At 39.1% G+C, this 24,972-nt stretch overlaps 1 long non-coding RNA gene across 1 annotated transcript; it reads left to right on the top strand.

Annotated features, from left to right (window-relative positions):
- The first annotated feature begins 1,692 nt into the window (after window positions 1-1,692).
- LOC135407109 (uncharacterized) lies at window positions 1,693-9,923 on the top strand. The gene is made up of 4 exons (XR_010426703.1): window positions 1,693-1,748; window positions 7,196-7,311; window positions 8,994-9,092; window positions 9,773-9,923. It is a non-coding gene; the product is annotated as an uncharacterized LOC135407109 (long non-coding RNA).
- The last annotated feature ends 15,049 nt before the right edge of the window (window positions 9,924-24,972 follow it).

Below are 24,972 nucleotides of genomic sequence, written 5' to 3'. Positions count from 1 at the left end.
TTTAAGTAGTAAGTTTCTTCTTTTGTAATTTGCAGCACCAGTATGTGAACACATTTGCCCATCTGCAGCTGTTGTTACATCCATCACTTCCTATTCTTTTCCTGTCCAGAAGTTCACAGTTGCCCTACCTATGCCGTTGCTAGCTGTTCAATAGCACACGTGTCCGTACCCTGCTAACCATTCTGTGACAGATTCTGCCCTGGGGAGGAAACTGCCATCTAACTCCCCATTTTTTACATTACCATTTTGGTCAGGGTCAGGTCTAGAACATAGCACCAGGCTCAGCTTGAGTCCTCACATCTGACTGACACCCTTTGAAGTGACTAAGGCTGTGCTGGGTAAAGTTACCACTTACATAGTCGTCATCATCTGGTTTCAGCTTTGATGCTGAAGGCAGAGGGACTGGGTACGCCTCCCAGATACAGACCAAAAGAAATTCCCAGGCTGAATCCCACTGACTACACAGGTGTGGATTTGATTCATTTTTCTGCCATCTGGCAGACATCCATTTTGACTGTACTGTACAGTTTCCCATTCAGAAGTTTATCTTCCCAACCAGCCTTAGGCAGTTCATTAAAAGTCCTATAGCTTAAATCTTGAAGAAACTGCTGGTTCCACCTGGAAGATGTTGGTAGGAGTCACTGAGCATTGGCTCCAGTCAACCCCTGCAGACAAACCTGCGTACAGGATGCTGCATGCATAAGGAGAATGATAGTGCTAACTAAACATAAATTCAGGATTGTCATTCCATTAGTAACTAAGCAGCAATGGCAGGAGACACCACTCCTCCTCTCCATTCACACTGGATTAAATGACTGTGCACCTTTCCAGAGCATAGCATTACTCTAAAGCCTTTGGAAGAAAACGAGAGTAACCTTTCCTTCAGCCTGCCAAGGGACTATGTAACCTTGTAATTATCTGACTTTAGATAGAGGAGATATATTGTAATTGTGTACAAAAAAGGTCACAGGTTTATGCATCCTCTGACAGACTCCAGGAAGAGAACTATGGCAAAACCTCTCCAGCAGACCTTTTTAATTTATTTTCCCCAAATGCATTAAATTTTAACGTCATCTTTCTGACCTGTATGTTAGCATATTTATGAACATGTGATTAACTGGTACCACAAAACAAAGCCAAAAGTGTCAAAAATGGTTTAGTTATAATTGATTTTGGCTCTCTTTTCTAAGAAAAAAAAAATCAATATTGCACAAAGAAAAACAGATTATAGAGTTGAGAAGGAAGACAAACTTAGAAGAACTCATATCAGTGATAGACATTCAATAAAAACAGACTATGGTTAAAAACCTGCCAGCTCCCCTGTCATTAAAACAAAGCTGTTATTTCTGTTGTACAGACCCAGCTATAGAGGAATATGTACAGTACAAACACAAAGCAAAAATGGTGTCTTGCAAAAAAAGGAGAATAACACCACAGAGAGTGGTGTCACGTGGTGAGTGGGTTCATCCCAGGCAAAATATCCACAGTGTTAGAACCCACCAAGTTTTGGTAGGTACCCAGCGTGTGGGAGTGTTAGAGGGGAGCTGGAGATGCATACTCTGGTGGCCTGAGATGACCTGTGAGAACCCAGTGTCTCTCACAGGCTCTCCATCTTCAGAGTAAGTTTCTGTTGGCGTACCAGGGAGCAATGCACTGTATGCCCATAATTTAACCTCTGTCTCTCCATAGGTGAAACAGGCTGTGGTGATCCCCTTCCAGTCCATGGAAGACTTCTGTTGCCTGTTAAGGTAGGGTATTTCTTATTCCTCAGGAAAGAAGCGAGTCCTTCCTTTGCTAAGTGTGCCACTTGTAACAGCATAGTGAAAACACTTTAGGATACCGGCTGAAATGGCCCAGCCTGAAACTATATCCCAAGAGCAACCTTATCTCCACCTATAGGGGAGAGGAAAAAAAGACTCTCAATCTTTCACAGAGCTACACAAAAGGAAAGCAAGGGGAACTCAGTGGTTAAAGCACTTAATTGGGGGTTTGTATGAAGCTTAAAACAAACTGTTTAAAACAACCAAGCAGGCATCAGAAGAGGTTCTTTCAGTGCTGAACTATACTTATATGAAAGGACTTTGCTGTGAGAGCATCCTCATCTATCTACTGAACGATTTTGAACAAAAAACCTATAGCATTTCAGAATAGAGATGTGACCACTGATAAAGCAAAGTGATTCAGAGGCATCATAGTGACTCCAAGTTTTAAGAAGCTGGAGAGCAGTGTCCACTCCTGGTGGGAAACTGGGCAAGCTGGGTGAGATGATAAACTCTGAAGGCCACAGAGAGAGAGACAGAGAGCAGGACTAAAGAGTAAAGTGAACAAGGACAGAAAAATCCCCTGCAGGGAAAAAAAAAGTCTAATTGCTCAACACAGTCCAGGCTTGTCATGTCTCTTTTCTCATCCACCCCCTGCTCCCACCAGCATGATTTATCTCAGAGCTGGGTTTTCAAACACCTTTTATCTGTCTCCAGCAATATTTTTCTGCTAGGGAAGGTGAGAGACTAAAATGTACTGAACAGCAAATACACAATTGATCTCAGGTAAATGTCCCCTATATGTTGGAACTAGATGGTCTTTAATGTCCCTTTCAACCCAAGCCATTCTATAAATCAGGAAAAATCATCAGCTTCCTTTGCCCTCTTTTCTACTCTTGAAAAAAAAAAAATTAATTTAGTGGGAGTTACAGTGGAGGTGCTTCTTCCTTGTTGTAAAGGCTATAAAGGCCTTTCTGCCATGTTTGCTTTCTATGTGGTGGGGACACTGGACAGTTATGGGGAGGTGGAGAGGAGGTTAGTGGGTTATAAACACTATGGAAAAGGCATCTTTACTTGCTTGAAAAACCTCCTCTTTATCTTCATAAAGACCATACAGCTGCCTCTCATGAGCTGCAGAGATCAATTAGGCGTAAATACACTTGAAGAAGACAGCCTACAGTGTCCCCACGCTCTGACTCTCATGTTCTGACTTTGTGGGCAGAGATGCCTTGCTCTTTCGCACGGTCTGTGCAGCAGGTGTTATCAGACGTTCCTTAGCCGGCATCAGCCACTTCCGACAGCGCTCGCAGAGATTTAGAAAAGCAAATCAGACCTAACACTTCCAGCTCCAAAGCACCCTTAGTCAAGGGGCAAACATCTGATTGCCGTGTTTTTTGGGGAGTGTGAACACAGCACACAAGAATGAGCCTTCTGAGAAAAGTCTAGTGAGAAAGAATAAGTGTTGGTAAGAGCCTAGCACAAAGGAAATGGAATGAGTGGGTAAGACAGCCCAAATTTCCTTTTGTGTCTAATCACTAATCAGAAGAAAATTTCTCCAGCCACAATTTTCTCAGTGGTTGGAATAAACAAGACTGAAAAGGGTAACTGATCATGATAGGAGCAAAAAAATGTATTAAACCTCAGATTGATCTGGTTGCAGCAAGAGAACTGGCCCTCCCTCTTTACTTCTGCCTCCAAAACAATTGGACCATTTTAAGGGAGACAATTTTGCTTTTCATTATCCTCTTGAGCCTGGAAGAAAAAATGTAAAATTAATGCCCAAAAACAGAAGATATTAAGCAGGGCATTTGAGGGAGTGGAAAGATGAAGGGCAGGAAAAACAGGACAACATTGCACTTCATCTGGGTCTGAGCCAAACTGTACTGCTTGTTGCTTGTTTTGGAGCCTCTGGGAGTTTGCTTTTATGGCTTTATTGCCTAAACTGAGCTGTAAAAAATAAATTCTCCTAAGTTTTATCTCCTCTGTTAAAACTATTCACTCTAAAGATTCTTTCGCACATATAAAGTCTTTTTTTTCCTGAGATCTTCTGTTTAAAGATAAGCAAACTGTGTGTGAAAGATCTTGCTTTTGACTTCAGGTTTTTAAAACGCTAACCAAGTCTGCTGGGGTCTTCTCTGTTAAAATATGGAAAGTGTTCTACTTTTTTCCAACAATTTAATAGAAGTTCCTTTACCCTGCTGTGTGCATTTGGAAGTAAAAAGAAATTATATGGAATATATTATTGATCATTCCTGGTGGAACACCAGCAATGATAAATCATATGGAACTGCACAGTTCATTAAACATTGACGGGGTGAGGTACTGCCCTTCTGGAGCGTGCAGTGCAGACAGCAAGTAGATGCATTATAAAATACCCTATTTTTATTTAACTCTTCAGGAGCTGCTAAAACTCAAAAGAATTGCTTTCAGTAAAGTTTCGCTTTCTTTTAGTTTGATCAGGCTTTTGTGGAACATACAATGAAGATTAGGGGAAGCTTGGCTTACACAGGGAATCTGCTGGAAAGCAAAGAGCTTTCTTTTCCGGAAAAACTGGATTGTCCTGTATCTACCAGGATGATTCCCTTCACATTTAAATCCCGTCTATACCAAAGCCTTCAAAGAAACAAGAGTGAAGTTTAGAAATTCAAAATCTAATGCTAGCATTAAAAACAGAAAGTCACTGTTGTCTGTGGTTATTTAGACATTTAATGATACCATCGTCAGCATTACTGATGTTGTTTATTACTTGCTTTTCCTGCTACTACACAAACAGTAGAAGCAAACACAGGCTCCCATACATCACCGCAGCATGTGACGCCCACAAATGGATTAATCAGCTCTCATTAGTTGCTAGGTAACAGTGCCTTGACCTTAGTGTCTCTTTAGCCAAAGAAAGACCTGGATGCGGTGAAGTTTTGTGTGTGTGCTGAGTGGCCAGACACAGGTTGTCACCACATCTGCTGCTGGGCAAGCTGCATAGCTCATCCCCCTGCAAGCTGCACTGCACTGCTCAATAAATCAGAGAATGAGATGACTGTTCACATCATGGCATTTCTTACAATTTCTGTCAACACATCTTGCACTTCTCTGCGTCAGATTCAGCGTGATGCAGGCATGATTCAGAAGGGCTGTTGCAAGGCTCCAGAAGCAGTAGAGTCACTCTTTCTCTTAGTTTCTGTTTGTAGGTTATTCTGGTTCCACCATATCTGGTATTACTCGGTTTTAATTACCCAGTTGCTGTTACTGATGTGTCTCATACAGCCCTTCAAGATCCCAACAGGCACTGTAGAGATCATAAGCATAGCTGGGAAATGGTCTCTACTCTGACATATTTACACCACAAACAGATGAAACATGTAAAAGGCAAAAGGAATGAAGTAAGATCTCCTTTTAATTGGGTCAGGAGCAGGCAGTGATGCATAAGGAAATAAAAAGAGTTGTGTGGAGACTTAGGATGAGCTGTAGCAAAGTCAGGAAGTGTTTCTGCATCGTTACTTTGCCATAGTCCAGAGGGAATATTCGTGGTCACCATTGCTTGATCCAGAAGCTGCCTTTTCACACAGAGGCTTTTACACATATTGTGTGTAAAAAAGTAGGATGTCCAGAGAGAGTAGTGGGCTAGGAACAAAGTAATGGACTCTGTTTATTTCAGTTAAAACCACATTCTTGGGTAAATTAATGTTTGACTCAGGATTAAAACCCAATCTGCTACATTAAAAAGATACAGCTCACTGTATTTCCATGACTTTTATTAGAATGAGAAAGACATTAAAATTCAGCAAATAGATAACCACATCTAAAACTACTGCTCTCCTTTTATTTTTAGACTAAAACAGACTTTAATTCAATAGTGACATCAAGATGTCATTAAAATTGCATCAGGAAATTAATGGTGGAACATTAATAATAGGTTAAACTACCAATTAGTCAAATCACCAAATTAATGCAGCAGGAGATTGAATCATGAGATTAAAATAACAAAGAAAATTTACTTGCCAATTCTTCAGACTGAAGGGAAGTAGCATATTTGCTTTAGCTTAAACCCACAGATAGAAGATTTTGGCCCAGGAAATAAAGGTAATTAATTTGGTCTTAGGGGGTTACAGAAATCAAGTTGAGGTTTATTTTAAGTTAGGATTTAGCACTAACTCAAGATTTCCTTAGAGCTCACTGCTGCCATGATGACAAATATTTCCTTTTCCTACCCACATTCTGAAGATGTGGATTTAACAGCTTATTTAAAAGAAGAAAGTTTGATGGAAGTAAATAAATATTTTAACTTTTTGGTCTCTTTTGCTAATCCAGGAAAATACCTCAGTGAGATATACCATGCTAAATCCAAGATTTGTTTTTGAACACCTTCTTTACATGCACTTTACAGAGGTACACAAGGACAGTCAACCCATGACCTAAGATGCAAAAGAGACATTTTTTTTGAAAACCAGTATAGAAAAGGACGAGAGGGGGAAAAAAAAACACAAACAAACAAACAAACATGATGGGTTGAAACTATTGTGTTCTGATAGGCACCAAGGGGAAACAGAGTTCACAAATATGACTTGCAGTTAAACGGACGTAAAGAGGAAACATTTGCGCCTGATGCACTTTGTGAAAGAGGATCTTACCAGACAGTCAGTCTAGCCAAAATGCTGGCTGCTTGAGGTTCTCAACAGCTCCCTCCTGCTCTACCCCCTCAAGTGTCATGAATGCCCCTGCACATGCCAGCCCAAAAGACTGTGTGGGCCTTGTCCTTTGTCACGCTCTTTCTTGCTGTGCCAGTCTTTGCAAACAGACCTGGGACAGTCCACTGGCTGCAAACAGCATGGTTCAACCTGGCTGAATGTGAACAGGCTTCAGTCCATGGCCCACCAAAAAATGCCTGTCCAAGGCACTTGTTGTCTGGAAATATCTGCCCTTGCAGTTCCTGACAATAAATCAGTTATCCGGGTCACAAACTCAAAAGGACTGTCCCTGACCCTTCTCTCAGGTACTGGTAAGGAAATGCCTTATGGCATCAGCCTCTGGTACCCAGCTTATGTGTGTCACACAAGTGGCTGGGGCCCCAAAGATATGGCTGAAATGGCATAATTTGTCCAAGACAGTTAAGCATGTCATTCCTCAGCCCACAAAACAAGGGAACTGGGAAATGTGACAAATTGTGCAAATGGTTCTATCTGGCTTTCAGTGACTTCCACTAAGAAGTGAAAGCATCTTTGATGTAAATAACAGGTGAAAGTTTCTGAAGAGCAAGTTTCACCAAACCATGCCAGGAGACCTCTAGGTAAACCAAAGTATTTGTTAAACTGTATTCTCAGCCGTTTCTGTAGTGTACCCACCGTCTGCAGCAGCCATACTGAGTTTCAAAAAGTATTATGAGGATGATATCTGATTCACCATTTTCACATCACTCTTTTTGATTTTCCTTTTTTCTGCAGGCAAGATCACTTGATGGGTCTCCCTGGGTCTATTTTGTAAACTGACAGCAGTTTTTAATCATCAACAGTACAAACCACAAGGAGCACAATTGCTCTGAAAGAAGGAATCTTCCAGGGTGGGTTTGTTTGTTTTCTTTCTATAGGTCAGATATACTTTGCATCATGGTAATCCATGGGCAAGTGATTAAATGAATTAATAGACAACAAATACTCCATTGCTGTACATAACTATTTACTAATGGGATTTTTTAAGATGCTGGAAGACTTTACATCAATGAACATAGATAAAACTAAACAGATTTGATTTAGAGAAGAGAGTTAGAGAAAACAGGTGAAAGGTTTAAATCTTTTTGGTGTGCTTAAAAATAAGGATAAAAGTCTAGCTCATTATCTCCTTAATATAAAAGTCTGGGAAAACAAAGCTAGACTGGGGAAACTAAATCCAGCTAGCTCTCTTTTTTTGTTTTTTAGATGTCCTAGCAATAATGCAGCAGGGTGAAAAGATCAGGACCACTTTATACACATTGTGCTAATTACTGCAAGTACTTAAAGTTGTAATTAGCTTATTATACTGCAGAGAACCTAACATGGCATGTCTTTCAAAAAAAATTTCTCTCCAGATCATTAGTGGGAAAGCTAACAACATCTGCTTCAAATAAAATCAACCAATTAGCACAGGCAAGTTCGCATAGTTTGCAATCAGAGAATTATATTGTGCCAAGTGCTAATTTCAATGTGAATTCTATCTCCTTCTCATATCCCACGCTTATCTGCCAGCACAGCTGGTGTTTAACACCACTGACTTCAGTGAAGTCTCCAAAAACTTATGTTAATTTGAAGTAACCTAATCAGAAGTGTGCAATACAGACTGGGCTTGATCTCAGCTTAATTAAAACTGACCTTGTCATTTCACTGAATATAAAACAGCAGAATCTCCCCATTTACCACTCAGCTATGATAAATATGCAGTTTATGTGAGAATCAAGGAAGACAAGCACTGTACCAAAGGAGCTATTTTCAGATATCAAAGCTTGTTTTTAACATACTGTAAAATGCCACTTGCCTGTGGCTGCCAGTAAATAATTCAAATAGTTCAGAAAACCCAAAGTAAGTTCCAAAACCTCATTCCAAATTCTCAAAGAGGGCACCACTTCCAGCCTTTCTCATTTTGATGTTATCAGAATCACACACAAAAAGCTGGCTATTGTCACTGACAGTAGATGTGAAAGACAACTTGTTTTTTAAAATTAAGTTTGTTCTTGTCCAGTTTTAATGTCACAGTTTCCCAATTAGATGTGGTGAAAAAGATGAACCTGAAAATGAAACCAGAGGTTTTTTTGCAATTAGCAACAAACTTGAAATTAATTTCTTTATTTCACTTTGTGTTTTAAATGGCAATTTAGTTTACTTGAGTGTGTTTATTAGTTACTTTTGCTGTCAGGTGTACATGGTTGCCAGGTTCGAACTTTAGACATCCAAAATTATGTTTCCTGTGGAGATAACACTGGGGAGAAAGTTTACAATGTGCATTTTGACTCACTCTCTGAAGGACTCTACCCCCCATCCCTCACCCATTGGATGTCTGATGTTACTTTATCCCCCTGGGATCACCCCAGCAGATCCTTGCACTGATGCCTCCACGGTCCCACATCTGAGCCTGCACACAGGCACAACTACAAGGCCAGCTCCTAGCACAAACTTGGCTTAGACCAGCAAAAAAGCTAAACCACTTTGCCACATTGGCTGATATTGACTCACGTAGCAGAAAAAGTAGTAATAGAAGCACTTTTCCTGTCAGAGTAACTGCATCAGTGCCAGAGGAGACACATGACAGCTTGCCTCAGAGGAACAGTAGTGACCAGTCACGCATGCAAACGTATCCTACTGCAAATGCAAGGTAAATTACACTAATTCAAATCCTTCACCACAGTACAGGCAATACAGCTAACCTCATGCTTACTGAGGGCAAAAGTAAGCGCAGCCAGCTCCCAAAGCTCAGCTGAGAGTCATTTGATCCAGTGTAGATGTCTTTGGCAGGTGCTGCAGATTGTTCATAGGAGCAGGGTGCTCACTGCAGGGAGTGGAGAGGAGGAGGCATGAGCAGAGCACCACTCATCTTAAAGCAGACACCTAAAATGAGCAGATAAACTGAACTCAAAAAATGCCTTTGATATGCAGATGGAGCTCAGAGGGACTGACTCAAATATGTCAGTCCATGCTGCAGATGGCAAGGTGAGGGAGATATACCAAGACCTTATGCTTGAGCAACTTGTCTTGCCTGCTCCTAGCAACATAAAGCAGTTGCCGGAAACAAACAGACAAGCAAACAAACACACACATACCCTTTACTCCTAACTTGTATGGCTCCAGCAGGAAGGTCTCCAGTTAGATCTGGTCCACTTTTCTAATTACTGTGGTTCAGTCTCACCTTCTATAAACTGCTCCCCCTGTACCATGTTCTTGTAGTTAGTTATTTCCTGATTAGCTGTTCATGTACTTGCAGGAGGTTAAAGATAGTCTCTTGGGGTGGTAGGTATTCAGCTTCTCATTTCAGGTGGGCTTTTTTTGACATTTCAGCAGGCTCAGAATCAGCCTTTCCTCCTCCTCTCTCACATCGTGTTGTTTTCAAAGTTGCTGACTTAGAATGGAAAAAAGGCAAGCAGCCTAAGTGACTATGCCAGAGAGGTAGGGACAACTATGTGTGAACAACCTTGTCATATGCAGCAACAGGAATAAATAATGAATAATAATCATGACCAAAGATACTGTGCTTACTCTTGGCAACATCGCAATGTTTCCTTCTTATCCTTCTGTCTCCAAGCCCCTGTGAGTCTGTGTGCACACTAATACAAATGTATATTTGTGCATGAATATATGCAGACACAAGAAAGAGGTATAAATCTAATACAGCATATACTTGTGCTTATACATGTAAATTTATCATCTGCAGTATTAAAACTATAATAAAAGCTCCCTCTAGAACAATGACTCACACAAAGCAATTGAAAACGTATCCAACAGCTCTTTTGAATGAGGCTGCATATTACACAGACAAGTCAAGAAGGTAACAGTTTATGACAAAACATAAATTAAGTTAAATTGATCATCATGGACTCATTGTTAGGACTGGATCACTTAGAGAATAAAGCCAAGAACAATTCCTCCCCAAGTTAGACTTCACTAAATACTGTAGGTGGCAAGATAAAAGCAGAGAAACCTGGAAACCTACTTCTAATAAAGACTCAGTAAATACTCTCACAAGTTAAGCAATAAAAGAAGCTCTAAAAGTTACCTAATGTGGCATTCTGAAATATCAAAGCTACATCCTAGTCAAGTCTTTTTATGAGGTCTGCTTGGTACAAGCCCTGTATGAAAAGGCTGCGAAACACAATGCTCCCAGATTTAGATGTTTTTAAAAAGCCTTATTAACTAGAAAATGTTCTGAGGGGCTTGTTCAGTCTTAATTGTGATTTGCTAAATATCTTCTTTTACCTTTACACTACAAAATAATGGGCTTGAACTAGAGAAGCCCAAAGTAGTTTGCTATGTTTTACCTTTTTGTAGACAACCATGTAAAATGTAGTCCCACAGCTAGCCCAGAGGTGTTGTTCAAAACTGAAAAAAAATTACTGTGATTGTGTAAGAGAATAGTTTTAGAGTTAAATAAACTACATTTTGGCTCTTATCAACACCTCAGCCCACAATCAGGGAAAAAAAGTGATCGTTTCACAGCTTTTTATAGACTGCTAATTATTATTGTGAATTCATTACTCCTTAAGCAATGGCTACATGGCTGGTTTGCAGGAACAGTAGGCAAGGTTTTACTCATTGCACAATTAGACAAGGTTGTACTCTAGGCCAGGTAACAACATTAAGCGGGGGGAAAGCTTAAGAAGTAGCACAGATAAAAGCATGAAGAGAGGAATGAAAGAAATAGAAAACAAAATGTTTATGAAGGAAGTCAGAGTGGAGCAATGAGGGAAAGAGAAGCAGAAAGGGAGTGGTAGAAAATAAAAGCATAGATGAAAAAACAACAGTAATTTGGAAGGCAATGAGGGGTACAATAATTTACTACTCAGGAAAAAAAGTTACAGTAATTCTCATGGTTCAAAGAGCAGAGAATTAACAAAATTAACAGTTAAAAAACACCTAGAGCTTTAGCATTAACTTTCCCACCTCATCCACAATTACGACCTCTACACCGCAGAAAACAAGTTAACAGAAAGTCAAGCAAATTTTGCGTTTTTGTTTTCAAATGTAATTGCCTTACATACAGACTCAGCCATCATCCATTGCTGGAACAAATCTGGACACTGGACCAGAGAAGTGGAAAATAACTTAAGGATCATATGAGAACTGACCCTGAAATGGGATAAAAGTCATGAGCACAGAGGTCTCTTTCTGACAAAAATAGGAAGAGACATATGACTGAGAGAGTAAAATTCAGGCCAACCCTCCAAAGCTGATGACACGACACTTGTCTAAACTTTAACTTTACGCATCATATTCTTCCTCTCCCCGTAACTGCAGATTCTAGCAAGCCAAGACATTTTCTTAGATGCAGATAAAAAGAAACATAAGCATCCTGGAGGCACTGGTGTAGTTGCATCACCTCATGTCTCTTAGTTTCTTCCTTCATATTGTGGATTGCAGAGGAGAGAAATGGCATCTTGCTAAATGCACTGTTTTCTACTGCTTTGAATGTGTACTGGAAGAGAGAATTACTGTTAATCATAGCTGTAATGATTATAGACATATTAATCCATACATTTTAAAAGGTTTTAAAGTTTTCATCCTATTTCCAAAGGAAAAATACAGTCCAGATCCTAATAAATCTACATATATGTTTTTATATAAATGTATATGCAGATCAAATATGTTATATTCACAGTGTATTTCTGGCAGGCATGGAAATCCTTTTCCTGCTTTTTAGCAAGTGTGGGTTCTGCAGGTCTCCATATAACATCCTTGCAGAGTGCTGAACACAACAAGGGTTTGGTTCCCAAGCAGCACTGTCATACTACAAAAAAGCCAATGCACCACCACATCTCCTCAGTAACAAGGAGACCATGAGGCTCATAGGAGTTCAGGAGTTAGTGTGCTAAATGCCTTGAGTTCATCAGACTTACTTTATATGAAATTTTATATGCAGTAAGATTCAGCTCAGTCTTATCACGTGCTTATGAGTCATATGGTTTAGTTTATACAGATTGACTTACATGTAATAGTTTATATTTTGCTTATGTGCTTTTAATTTCTATGTCCAAACTTCATCTTTCAGCTGTGTGCAATCCAGGATGCCTAGGTTCCCCAAGAAAGTTTTTCACTCTCTCCCTCTTTTAAAGAGTTCTTATCATTTTACTCCATGATTGAGTTCAAGCAGCTCTAGTGCCTTGCAATAACACAGAATTAGGCTGGCAGTGCTCACAGCTTTGTAGCAATGCATCATTGACATTCAGGTATCATGACATAGTGAAAAGCTTGATGGAAATCATCAGACCTATCAACTCTGAGTTCAATAACACGACGTGAAACTCTTCTCCAATGTGATATTGGAGTCTATGTAAAAAAATGATGGAAGCAGTCTAAACCCGTATCTATTCGTATAAATACAGCTCAGTACAAGTTGAGATCTAGTACATAACTGTTAAAATTGAGCTTCAGTCAGTTCCTGGCACATGCTCGAGGATTTTAAAAAGTACAAAGGCAATTTTCCAAATTATATACCTACTGACAGCTGACTTTCTTGAATTATTCAAAAGCAAAAGCTTTTGGCAATCTGAATTCATCAAGCTGAATGGACTTAAAACTTTGAGTGCAGAAGTTGTGAGATTTAGAATGTATATAACCCGAAAGTGTATTGCCTCTGTCCCATACCAGCAATGTTTAATACGAAAGTGTAAGCTAGTGTCAGAGTTGAGGGCACCTGTGTAACTTATAGTGCATAAAGTGCCAGCCTGAAGGTTGGCAGGGTGGTAAGAAGAGAGCTGAATATAGTTCTTCCTCAACTTTAGCCAGACATTCCACTGGCTACCTTTAAATTTGTTTTTAGGAAATAGGTTTCAATACTATTATTTCTCCTGCATTCACAGATGCTCAGTTTCAGCCTTCAAATTTTGGCACGGGAGTTCTGTCTTGTCAGAAGTCAACCTTCTAAGACAAAAAATAGATGTTCAGTTAAGAAACATTTATAAAGCTGAGTCTCCTGCAAAAAACGATATAACATCTTGGTTTCCAGTCATACTGTATGAGGATTGCTACAAGAAAGATTGTACTTCAGCAGCATAGAGTGTTTTATTGATACAATTTCATATCAAAAAAGCCAATTATCATTGCCCTATAGTTATAGTAACACAGTTTTGAGTATGATGTTATGTAGCATTTAAGAGGAGTTTAATTTCCTTTTGGTCTCCAGTTTCAAAGCTTCTCTGATGTTTCATGTGAAACCAGTTCATGACATTTTAACCAGCCTGTGCCATTACTAAAACATAACCTCATTCACAGTGTACATTTACAGATCATATGAAGGGTGTGCCCCTGCAGTGATTCCATTTGCAGTTTTACCCCTCTGGGACAGAAGACAATAGGCAAAGAAGAACTCACAGCAACATATGAACACCATACAGTGGGGATTTACTTGAAGATTTCTTCCTTTTTCTGAAAATATTGAAAATATACTCATCAAGTAAATACCTTCATTATAGGTTATATTGTAATTTTTCTTAAAATAATTAAAATCTCTGCATTATAAATGACTGTAAATAAAATCAGAAGATAACTTTCTTAGGTTTGAAAAGCACTCATCCTAACTCTTTACTTTTTATCACAGAAATGGAACTGAGATCTATGTTCCTATGTATCTGGGGTCCTGAGATTCACCTACTGCCTGTCACTGCAATAAGTAAAAGGAGAGCTGTACTAGGAGTTTGAGGCAGTGCTCTTAGACTGGACTGAGCTTTTATAAACATGCAGGAGCCCTTAAAATGCCAGCTCATTCTTAGGTGACATTCTGTCTGGAGTGACAACTACTGCTGCAATTCTAATTCCGTAGCAACTGTGAAGCTGCCAACAGGTGTCCTGAGCCAAGGTTTCCTTTCATCTATTGTTGCTTAATGGGAACAAAAATTATTACAAAGCATCTGCCAACATGATAAAATGCTGCAATTATCCTAACATACTGATACCTCTAGGCACTTTAGCAAAGGAAGCAAGGAAATCATTCTCCAGAAAAGCTAACCTCAGTACATCCACTTACATTTTTCTTTTCCATGGTTGTTTTACTTATTAAAGATAAATAAAAATATAAAAATATTAGATTTCTCTAGAAAATAAAAATAGATGTACTACAGGGAAGACTAGCCCAAATATAATGTTTCCTGTTTCTACTTGCCTCCTTTGTTTTAGAACTTTTACCTCCCGTATGTTATTTTCCTCATTCTCAGAAGACAAGATCATGTTTGGGAAAACATCCAAAGTCTCCCAGAGTTTGGCAATACACAAATACAGAGTTTGCCAGGATTCTTTCTGCATTCATGATGATGATATATACTAAGTATAACTTTAATAAAACCTGTTATGGGCTGCCAAACCTAGTAGACAAAAGAGTTAAGGCTGCTGCAGCTCCATGCCCCCAGATCCAGCCAGCAAGTAGAATGACCATGTACTCCCAGCAGGTATCTGCATGCATGAAGGTATCAGCACAAACATAGGTAAACATCCAGCAAGCCACAAAGAACAATGTAAACAGAAATAAACAACACTCACATGATCTCAAGCAGCGCCAGTGTCCCCTCTGATCAAGATTAAAATCTATTAATAGGAAATATATACATATGTATACAAAATGGATCCCTTCAATAGGAGATCTTACACAGTCTATCTTGTATTTGGATGTTAGATCACAGGTCTATCCAGCTCCCAGCATGTGGTGTACAAATCCCATTCTGGCTGCTGGTACAGACCACTCACTTCACAGACAGGCACATAATATACGCATTTGCATGCAGACACAGTAGCTGGCCACCATACCCCCAAATGGGTCTCTCAGGCCATGCTCAGACTACACGGTGCTCCTAGAATTTGTCTTGGAGTCTCTGATCCCTCCAGAAGTCCACTCTCAGCCCCTCTGGTCACTCTAGTACCTGACCTAGACTTATGGCTGCTTCAATATCCAGCTCCCAAGACATTTATCTATGTCACCAGCTAGACTGCCTTGATATTTCCTTGTGATCACAGCCTCACATGCCCCATGTGCCTGTAGTCCTACTCCAGTTGCTGGAGCAGACCTACGTGCACACATATGCACACAAAATAAAGGGTCCTTCACCCACAAAAATAGTAATGGAATATGGTGACAAGACCAGGAGCCAGGCATGTCCAGCAACCTTTTTACATGGAACTAGCCTTTTACCCCTCTCTTTTGACAAATTCTTTTCTGCCCCAAATCACCTAGATACATCCTTTTCCCCACTTTTGATTCCTCCCCAAAACATCCCATAAAAACCTTGTGCATTTCCAAAATATGCTTTCTGGCTTCTCATAATAAGTTTCATATTCCCATAGGCTATCCCTGCTGTCCAAAAGGTACTCTAGATACTCTTTCCTCTGAATCATTGTGGTGGGTGTCACACTCAGATCATGGGACTGGTCATTGTCCCATAACAGCTGGGGAGGGGTTAGAAAGGTATTATCAAGTTTCCACCTTGGCATTGTTCATCTGTACTCATATGTCTGTGTGGAGACGGGCTTTTTTTTCATTATTACCCAACAAAACCTATTGCCATGTCATAGGAAGACATAAGGTGAGATAAGCGGCAAGAGAGAATAAATGCTGTAGACTGAGACAGAAAAGATGTTCAATGCTGCCAGCTGTGTGTGATGAGTCTGTATTGATCCTACAGAAAGTACATCCATTATACAAGATGCAGTTGGCTCCATGCTGATAAGTCATTGAGGAGAACGCAATGATATACAAGAATCAATGCATGCCCTCTCACTTTTTCCTGCATGGTAGCACAACAGTATCAGGCTTTCCCACACCAACTGAGCTCTCCTTCAGCCACCCGCCTTTGCTTCCTAGAAATGATCTTTTTTCCTCAAGCACAATCTTCATCTTTTTTATTTTTACTTTTCCCATGCCCTTTTAAGTCACGTTTCAATTTTACCTGCTCTGAGAGCTAAGAGCTATACATTACTGCTCCCTCCTTCAGTGTTAGCTACTCCTGTCTGATCACTGTTTGGAGATTTTTTTCATTTGTACTGCAAAATCATGTACAAACCTGGACAAGTTTATGATATGTTTGGCTCTGTATCTAAATGCTATCAACTTGTACCTATCAGCCTCTAAAGACATAATTACAAACACTTATGGCAAAGGTGATTGCTTCAGAGTTTGCAGAACTGGTAGGTATGAAACAGATTTGACTTAGCAACTCAAGATAAGAGGTAAGAATTTTAAGGTGTCTAGGGAAGGAATAACAACTAGGATAGAAGATGACATCGGCATCCAGATTTTTGTTCAGAATGAGTGATGTAACTTCCTGAATGGCTCATTATGCATTGGTCACCACGACCCTTTCCTGCTAATGAGACCATGCACACATCCAGTTTCACCAAAATTCAGATATTATGTCACATATTGAGAGAACAGAGAATCGCTAATTCAAACAAGTAGAGACTTTACAGCATCTGCTACATAAGGTCTTCCCCAATCATGTTATAGGTGTCTGAGTGTTCACATGGCAGACATGAAGAAAACCTTATATCTACCAAGAGTTCTGTACAATTCCAACAGATAAGGAGATATAAAGTCATATCCAGACAGTGGATCAAAGAGGGTTGGTTGTGAGAGAGACACACACTTAACGATGTCATGAAGACTATGATGACAGCATTCAAGAGACAGACCTAATGATGTCATAATTAGATGTTATTCTGGGGGGGAAAGGAATCCGAGTTCTCCTTTTGATGTTTTATTTTTAAAGCTCTTTCTCCACATTTAACCCCTTTCTAAAAACTTACTTTCTAACCAAGTTAAAATCAACCAAACATTGATCAAGGCACTAGTTTAAAAATTCCTAAACCAGGTCTTTTTTCTATTATTAACCTCAATTCCTTTTTACACTAGCCAGTGTTTCTCTCTGTTAAAACAACTTGACTTCTCCTAAACAATATGTTTGAGGAGGGGGGAGATACAGAGCTGACATTGTGTTCTCCAAACAAACAGATTGCTTTGGGGGCTGAGAAATCTATTCCCCCTCCATGCACATTCTTTCATTAGTTTCCCTTGTGTGACTGCCAACAACATTGCCAATTAGTGCTAATCATGGTGTGGACACCTGTCCACAAGAAAGAAGATTGAGAACAATTACACAGTGGTTTCAAAAAGCACAGGGAGCAGCTGTCAAACAGTAATGACTTTCAGTCACTGATGGCTTTGGCTGTATTGCAACAGGTGGCCAAAAGGTGAAATAACATTTATGCCATTATCTGCTTCCTCAGTTGTTCTAGTGTAGGTTTTCATTCGTCCTTTACATTCCACAACGCTTAAGCTTGCAATGAATACTGACAGCTATAATGCCTATTAATGTATATTGTATGCTCTTCTACTGAGTGTAAGAACTTTGCAAACATTGAAGAATTTCTCTACACTTAAAGAAGATGAAGTGGTAGAGATTTAAGCCCAAGGACTTTTAAAATGGAAATCAGAAGTTGTAAATTGGAATTCTATGAGTTTCACACGAGCTGATTTTTCACAGTTTCTACAGTTATGCAGTTATCACCTGACGTGTTCCTAGAATCCTCTTCTTTTGGACATGTTCCAGTGAGGTCAGGTGACACTGGTTGTGCCAAAACCTCTGAAAATCAGGAACCACAATCACTTCAAACATGGGATGAGAAAATGCAGACTGTGCAAGTAGGGGTCAAATGTGGAAATCATGGTTTAGCAGTTTTGCCATCGCTGTAGGGGAATTCTATGACAGAAACTGAAAATGCATTTCTCCATAACAGCACATCACAAGCTGCACATCAGAAGTGCTCCACCTCTTCTTGCCTCAATTATTATACTTGATTTGATGTTGACAAGTCCTACAGGCATCCACTTCCTTAACACACAATGCATTTTTAGGGCAGCTCCACGATATCTACTGTATGGGTAGAGAGCCTCAGGAAAGATAATATGCAAGAACAGTAGAAGAAATTAAGCTTGTAATGAAAGATTTATTGTGACCTATGGTAACTCCTCACTACCAGTTTTTGCTAATTTACTGGTTTTGCCACAGAGTGTACATGTGTAATTTCTCATACTTCTTTTAAAAGCAAAATATAAAGCCATCTCTCCAGAAATCTGCAGGCAGTCAGTGACCATCAGCAGGTTCAAAGCTATTAGCTGCACTGCACAGGTCTCTTGAAATTCAAGTGATGGAGTACTTCCACTGTGAATTATTCTCATGGAATGGCATCTGCAGCAGAGAGAGCTGAAGAAGCCCTCGATAATCAGACGCAGTCGTTCCGTGCCCGCTCGCATCTCACAGCCGCTCTCCGCCGCGGCCCGGGTCCGTCGCTGGCCGTGGTGCTGAAGCAGCCTCTCTCCGTGTCGCCCGTCTTGGTGCTCTGGATATCGGCACCGTCTGATTGAGAGAGCAATAGGCCACACCCTTGCACGAAAACCATTTCTGAAGAAGTTTCCTGGCGAAACTTATGAGCCCAGAAGCTGCATAGATGTAGTTTTGCTCCATAAGAATGAGAACAACGTTTAAGATCACAGAATCACAGAATATTCTGAGTTGGAAGGGACCCACATGGATCATTGAGTGCAACTCTTAAGTGAATGGCCCACACAAACCCACGACCTTGCTGTTATTAGCACTATGCTCTAACCAACTGAGCTAATCTCGGGTTTTTTTGCTTCAGAAACGCCTCACCCACATCCTTTCTCTCTGATACTTCCAAAAGCCTCATTAAGCTGTCACTTTGTAATGTTCAAGTAACCCATCTGTCAGTCAGATTTGGCTTCAGGTTTTGGTCACTTTTATCTCAGTGAATCTGATAGTTTCAGTCCTATTTGCTAGAGGTGGGCTGTTTGACTTCTTGCCAATAGAGATCAAACTACATGATAATCTGTATAAAAATATTTGGTGGCACAATGAATGACTAAACTTTTCATGAGACAGATCTGATACCTAGCTAATGAATCACTAAATCTGTACTAAGCTAAAATGGTGAAAGCACAGATATTTAAACATCAGCATTAATGTTACCAGTTCCCCCAAGTACAGGACAGATGATTCCAGTCAATATTATTTGTTTGGTTTGAAGTTTGTTTGGTTTGAAGTTTGGTTTGCATCATAGCCCATTTGTTATTAAGGACTCACTGGCACTATCAGTGCTTCAAAGTAATTCTTAGAAATTTCATTTCACTTCACCTTAAATGTCCATCCTGGTTGCCTGTTTCAAAAACCACAATGTAGATGAGCATCATTATTCCCTCTGGAAAAGAATACAAGAGAAAATAACCTATTCTGACAAATAAAAATAGGAAGCAGATTCTTACAATTCCAATTTCTTCCTGGATTTCTGACATTCAGAGACCACTGGAAAAATGCACATATGAGAAAACTGTTTGCATAGAATCCTACGAAAATTAATTGATACCCTTAGACTTCAACCAAAGTGCTTAGGCATTTGAGCAGGCTTGTTAAACTCAGAAATAGTGCTTAGAAGCAAGGCACTACACACAGGCTTAAGCACCTTGCTCAGTTAATGTCTTAGACAGGTCTAACTGAGAGAAAAAGAAATTCCATGATAGCCAATGTCCCTTTTGCACTTTCAGCAAAGAGACTTCAAAATCCAGATGATACCTGAACTATCTTAGAGGCAGCTATGAAATCATTCTTAAAGTAAAAAGTTTTCCTTCCTCTACCAAGATAGCAAAAAATTGAGTATTTCAGTTTCCAAGGCTGCTAGCCTAACTCTGTAATCAAATCCCCAAAATCCCTTTTTAAAGTGTGTTGTAAGCAACAGTTGGTTTTACCACATAAAAGACTTCAATGTGCAAGCATTTTTTTTTTAGTGTACCCCAGTTTGGCAAAGCAATACTGACTATATTCCTTTAAAATTCAATCAATTCAGCCAAATTAAACAATGAACTGTGGGGGGAATGAAAATTATGTGATAGTTGAGATTATATAATCTAAAACTTTCCAAAATATGTTGGTTGAAGACCAAATGAAAAAATTCTGACAAGTAGTCTGATTTGTTTCAAAAGTTGGGTTATTGCCTTTTCTCTAAATCCTGCTTTGAAACAAAATATTATCAAGCAGAAATAGTAATTTCACAGTTGGTAAGACTTGGCATTCAACAGCATATCTTATAACACCTCAATTATTCCAATGAGTGGAAAACTGACCAGGGAAAAGAGACTGATTCTTATAGTTGGCTGTTCAAACACTTCATCCCTTTCTCATACAGCAATGTTTAGGAAGCAAGCCACTTTGCTCCCTGGATAAAAAAGTCACTGACATCTGTTCAGGTGACAGATTTTTTTGCAGTGCCCAGTTATACTCCAGAAGGAATCAGCCACGGAGTCAGCCAACAGAGCTCTGAACCACAGCCATATGTCTACTTAAAAAAAAAAAAAAGTCTTTCTGAGATTTTCCCAGATACTGGGTATTTTCACATGCAAATATGGCTACCACTGGAATTACAAGGGAATATCCCTCTTCTAGGAAGGATAAGTTCATGTGATCTCTTTTAGAACTAAGACATAAAAGCGTGTATTTCTCACAAATGACAATCAAAGGTAGTTGATGGAAAGCTCAGATGAAGACGTCAATGTTACAAGTGATGTAAAGCCAAATAGACAAATTTCACCCTGGGATCCTTCAGACTGAAGACACGTTTTCAGCAAGATCTAAATCTGCAAAATATAAAATACATTACCAAAAAAAAGTTTTAGATCACAAGGACAATAGTGAAACTTCATCTCTTTGGTAGCAATTTCACTCTCTGCACACCCAGAGCACAAATATTACTATGCAAGGAAAGTCAGAAGCAATAGGACAACATTTGAGTTGCTTTTCTGCACAATATTGAGTGTTTGGCACAAATCAAGTCCTCCAAGTTTAAACCATTCAATAAGACCCAACATTCACATTATTTTGAGGGCAAAATTCCCATTGTCAATAAAGGTCACAAGATTTAATCATTCTGAATCAGCACATTTTCTTGGAAAAAATTAACTTGTTCAGTGCAAAAACAAAGAATATTTGAATCATTAACAGCATTGCCCTGATAGTAAAAATGTGATGCTTCCCTTTCATGGATTCTAATACTGAGACAACTTGGCCCACCTACCCCCACTCCCAGCTGAAAGATTCATTCTAGTTTCTCCCAGTGATGTGCTAAGCTATTTACTGTAAAAAAACCTATGAAGTTAAATTGATTATATGAACCAGAAGGACTGCTGTGAGCTTCCAGTTTGTACTAAAACTCAGAAGCTGAGCAGAGATCATTGGGACCATCAGCACAGCTTTAACAAAGTAAACCAGACCAAACTGGGGAAAAAAAAATATCCTGATCTGCAAGTTTACCTGCAGAGAGCCCTGAAATAATAGCACACTGCAGCAAAGGATGCCTTTCTTCTTGAAATTACTGCAAGATGCTCTTATTCAGAATATGGGAAACACTGCAGAAAAAAAATAAATATGGCACTCCAGAAAATAATAACACACAATACAGAAAATTAGAGGGAAAAAAACCCAGTTACAATAACATTCTAACCACATTTTCCTCTTTGATACAACAAATAACTTCCATTTTCAACAATGGGAGTTATATACAACAAATGGAAAATAGGCCCCAGTCTGCTCATAAATTGGTGTGAATGGAAAACACAGATTACAGGCAACAATAAAATATACTTCTACTGATAGCCCACTTTTGTTCTGGTTCAGAGTCAGGAAATATGTCCCTGTATCTCTTTCTCTTTCTTCTTTCTTTTCAGGAAAAGCATATTTTCCAGTTTTTATATATTGAAATTCAAACTCAAATACACACATTTGGCACCTTGCAAATTCTGATCTTTTAAAGTTTTCGGATAGAAAAGTGGAAAATCTTAGCTTTTCCACAATGGAGCATTAAAAAAGCATACAGGAAATAATGGAAATCATTACCATAATACTTCAGCTCACTGTTTATACTTCAAGAATGCAAACCTATAAAATGAAAGCAAAGTATGCATTGATAAAATACCTTGAAGTAGCACCTACTTCAACAAAACCAATATTTTCCATCAAATATTTTAATTCCATTTAAAAATTCTAGCTCTAGGTTCACAGCATTATCACAGCATTATCAGGTATAGAGCTTATAATGAATGTTATTATCTAAAGGGACACAATTGAAATAAAAATCTGCAGATTATCCTTGGATCTTTCCTGTTCCAGAGAGAACCCTGCAGTGAGAAACTTGCCAGGTTTCTCCTTAGGGAAATGTCAAAGTCTGGGCAGAGCTATTCAGAACCAAAGGCAGCTCTTTATGGAAGACTGTACCTAAGCCAAGCTTTCCCCTGTGCTTGCTCCAGTTCTTATACTGGGGGTTTTTTCAATCCTAAGTATAGCTATCCACAGAAGTCACTCCACAGTTTAGCCAAGGAGACATCTACTCCCTATCTCTGAAATAGTTCATCTGCTCTGATGAGGATGAAGGTTTGTCATGGCACAGTAAATACCAGGTTGAGAGCAGCAGATGAGACATGCCAGAGCCCAGCTGTCAGAGCTGAGACTTCTTTCTGACCTGAAAGGACAGGATTTTTCCAATGTGAATAAAATTTTCTTTTTAACTTTTTCCCTAGTCTCATACCTGTTTCATCTTTGCATGTAGCCAGTTATACTTCCTGAGTCAAAAGAAGACTCTTCAAAGCCTGTGAATAAAATTTCTTTCCATTTAATTTTTTTAAATAAAATAAAATAAAATAAAATAAAATAGGAAATATTCCAATTAGCTTTAGGCTTTAGAAATTTTCTCAGAAGCAACTTGACCTGTTGAACCCCAACTCAATATTAAAGTGTCTTTGAGTGTGTCATTTTTAATGATTTAGAATTAAAAGTCCCCACAATCTCACCAGATTTAACATTCTTTTGTTTTCAATTAAAACACTCTTATATTTCCTGCCTTGAACGGTGTTAGACTAGACTTAACAAATCTTTTCTGGTCACATTTTCCACTCTGCATTATTCCAAGAAAAGTTCAATCATGCTATGACATGCCCGTGACCACTAACATGATGAGGAAAAAAGGAGAAAGAATTCATCTGCTAGCAGGAGAGACTAGCACAGAAGAATAAATTAACACTAAGTAAAGGAATCTGTAACAGAACAAATATAATTAAAGAGAAAGCTCTTTGGAAAGTTAGACATGAAGAAAAATTTCCTATTCTGAAATTTTCCTGTTTCAACATTTCATTTCTAGTCCCTTGTGGCAGTCCACACAATTGCTTAGAGACCATACTTTGTTATGCATAACTTTGGTCTCAGTTCAATAAATCAAAATAATTTGATTCCACTCATAGGCACTTAATATAACAGATGAAACTATTCCAAAAGCATATTCATAGAAATATAAAGAAAATTATTTGTCATTTATACTTTTGCCATCAACTTTAAAAGAGATACAAGGGCTTTTGAAATTTTATAATTATCTTTAAAAAGATGCCACTAATAAGTCCATATATCATACATTAATTGTGATCCCTATTCATCTTCAAAGGTGAATTTTTGAATATAGGTCCAAACCAGGATTTACAGTCATTATCAACAAAGTCTGCACACTACAGAGATTAGTGGAGTAGAAAATAATGAGGAAGATACTTGCCCTTACAGAAGGGTTTCAATTGCATGGCAAAGTGGCTCTGATGCATTGAAAAAAATAAATCTTGAAATATGACAAAATGTGGGAGGCAGATCCCACCTACTGAGTAGTGTGAAGGATTGCTTCAGTCTTTGACATCAAAAAAAGGGGGAATATCACACAGTAGAATAGGGATTTTGCTGGTGTACAGGGGGCTGGCCTGTTGAGGATAGCAGGCATAGTTCAGTTGTCCACTGTGATATGGAGCACATTCTCAGGAAGACAGGAAAAAAGAACAAAAGGCTTGAGAATATAGTTTGTGTTGTGAGCCTTAAGGTCTCAAAACATACCTTATGAAAGACCAAACAAAGAGGAGGTAGGCCTGAAGGGGCAAACAAAGAACAGACCTGGTAGAGAGCAACAATGAAAATGTTGATAGAGGCAAGACTTACTATGAAGTAAGGTCTCACTTCCTGGCACCATGAGGTAATTATCAGAACAGTTTATCTTCAAAAGGAGATGTGCTCGTTTTGTGTGTTATTGAAAGGAGAGGTGTGTTGAATGGCCAAGGTGGTGCCTTCTAGTCTTGGCAATCACTGTTCAATAGGAAAAGCAGAACCAACCGTCATAACCTTGTTGGGAAACACACACAGTTTGCATTGTTGGGCACTTTTAAGAGAGTTGTCCAAACAAAGTATATAAGTAGGCAGACAGGCAGGAAGAAGCAGACAGACTTAGATCTGTGGTTTGAGCTGGATATCTCCCAGGATGTGTTAAGGGCTTCAACACAAATTTTCAAATCACAGCCTTCAAAATGAGGTATTAGAGAACTATATTCCCAATGGCCCCCAGAGGAAACGTCCAAGGGTATGATAAAGTATCATTCCTGCTTTGTCCTCAGCATCTGCAGAACATTAAACCAATTGTTT

The sequence above is a fragment of the Pseudopipra pipra genome, chromosome 2 (assembly GCF_036250125.1).
Source record: "Pseudopipra pipra isolate bDixPip1 chromosome 2, bDixPip1.hap1, whole genome shotgun sequence".
Lineage (NCBI taxonomy): Eukaryota > Metazoa > Chordata > Aves > Passeriformes > Pipridae > Pseudopipra > Pseudopipra pipra.
The sequence above is the reverse complement of the archived record's forward strand: the minus strand, read 5'-3'. Positions and strand labels throughout refer to the sequence as shown.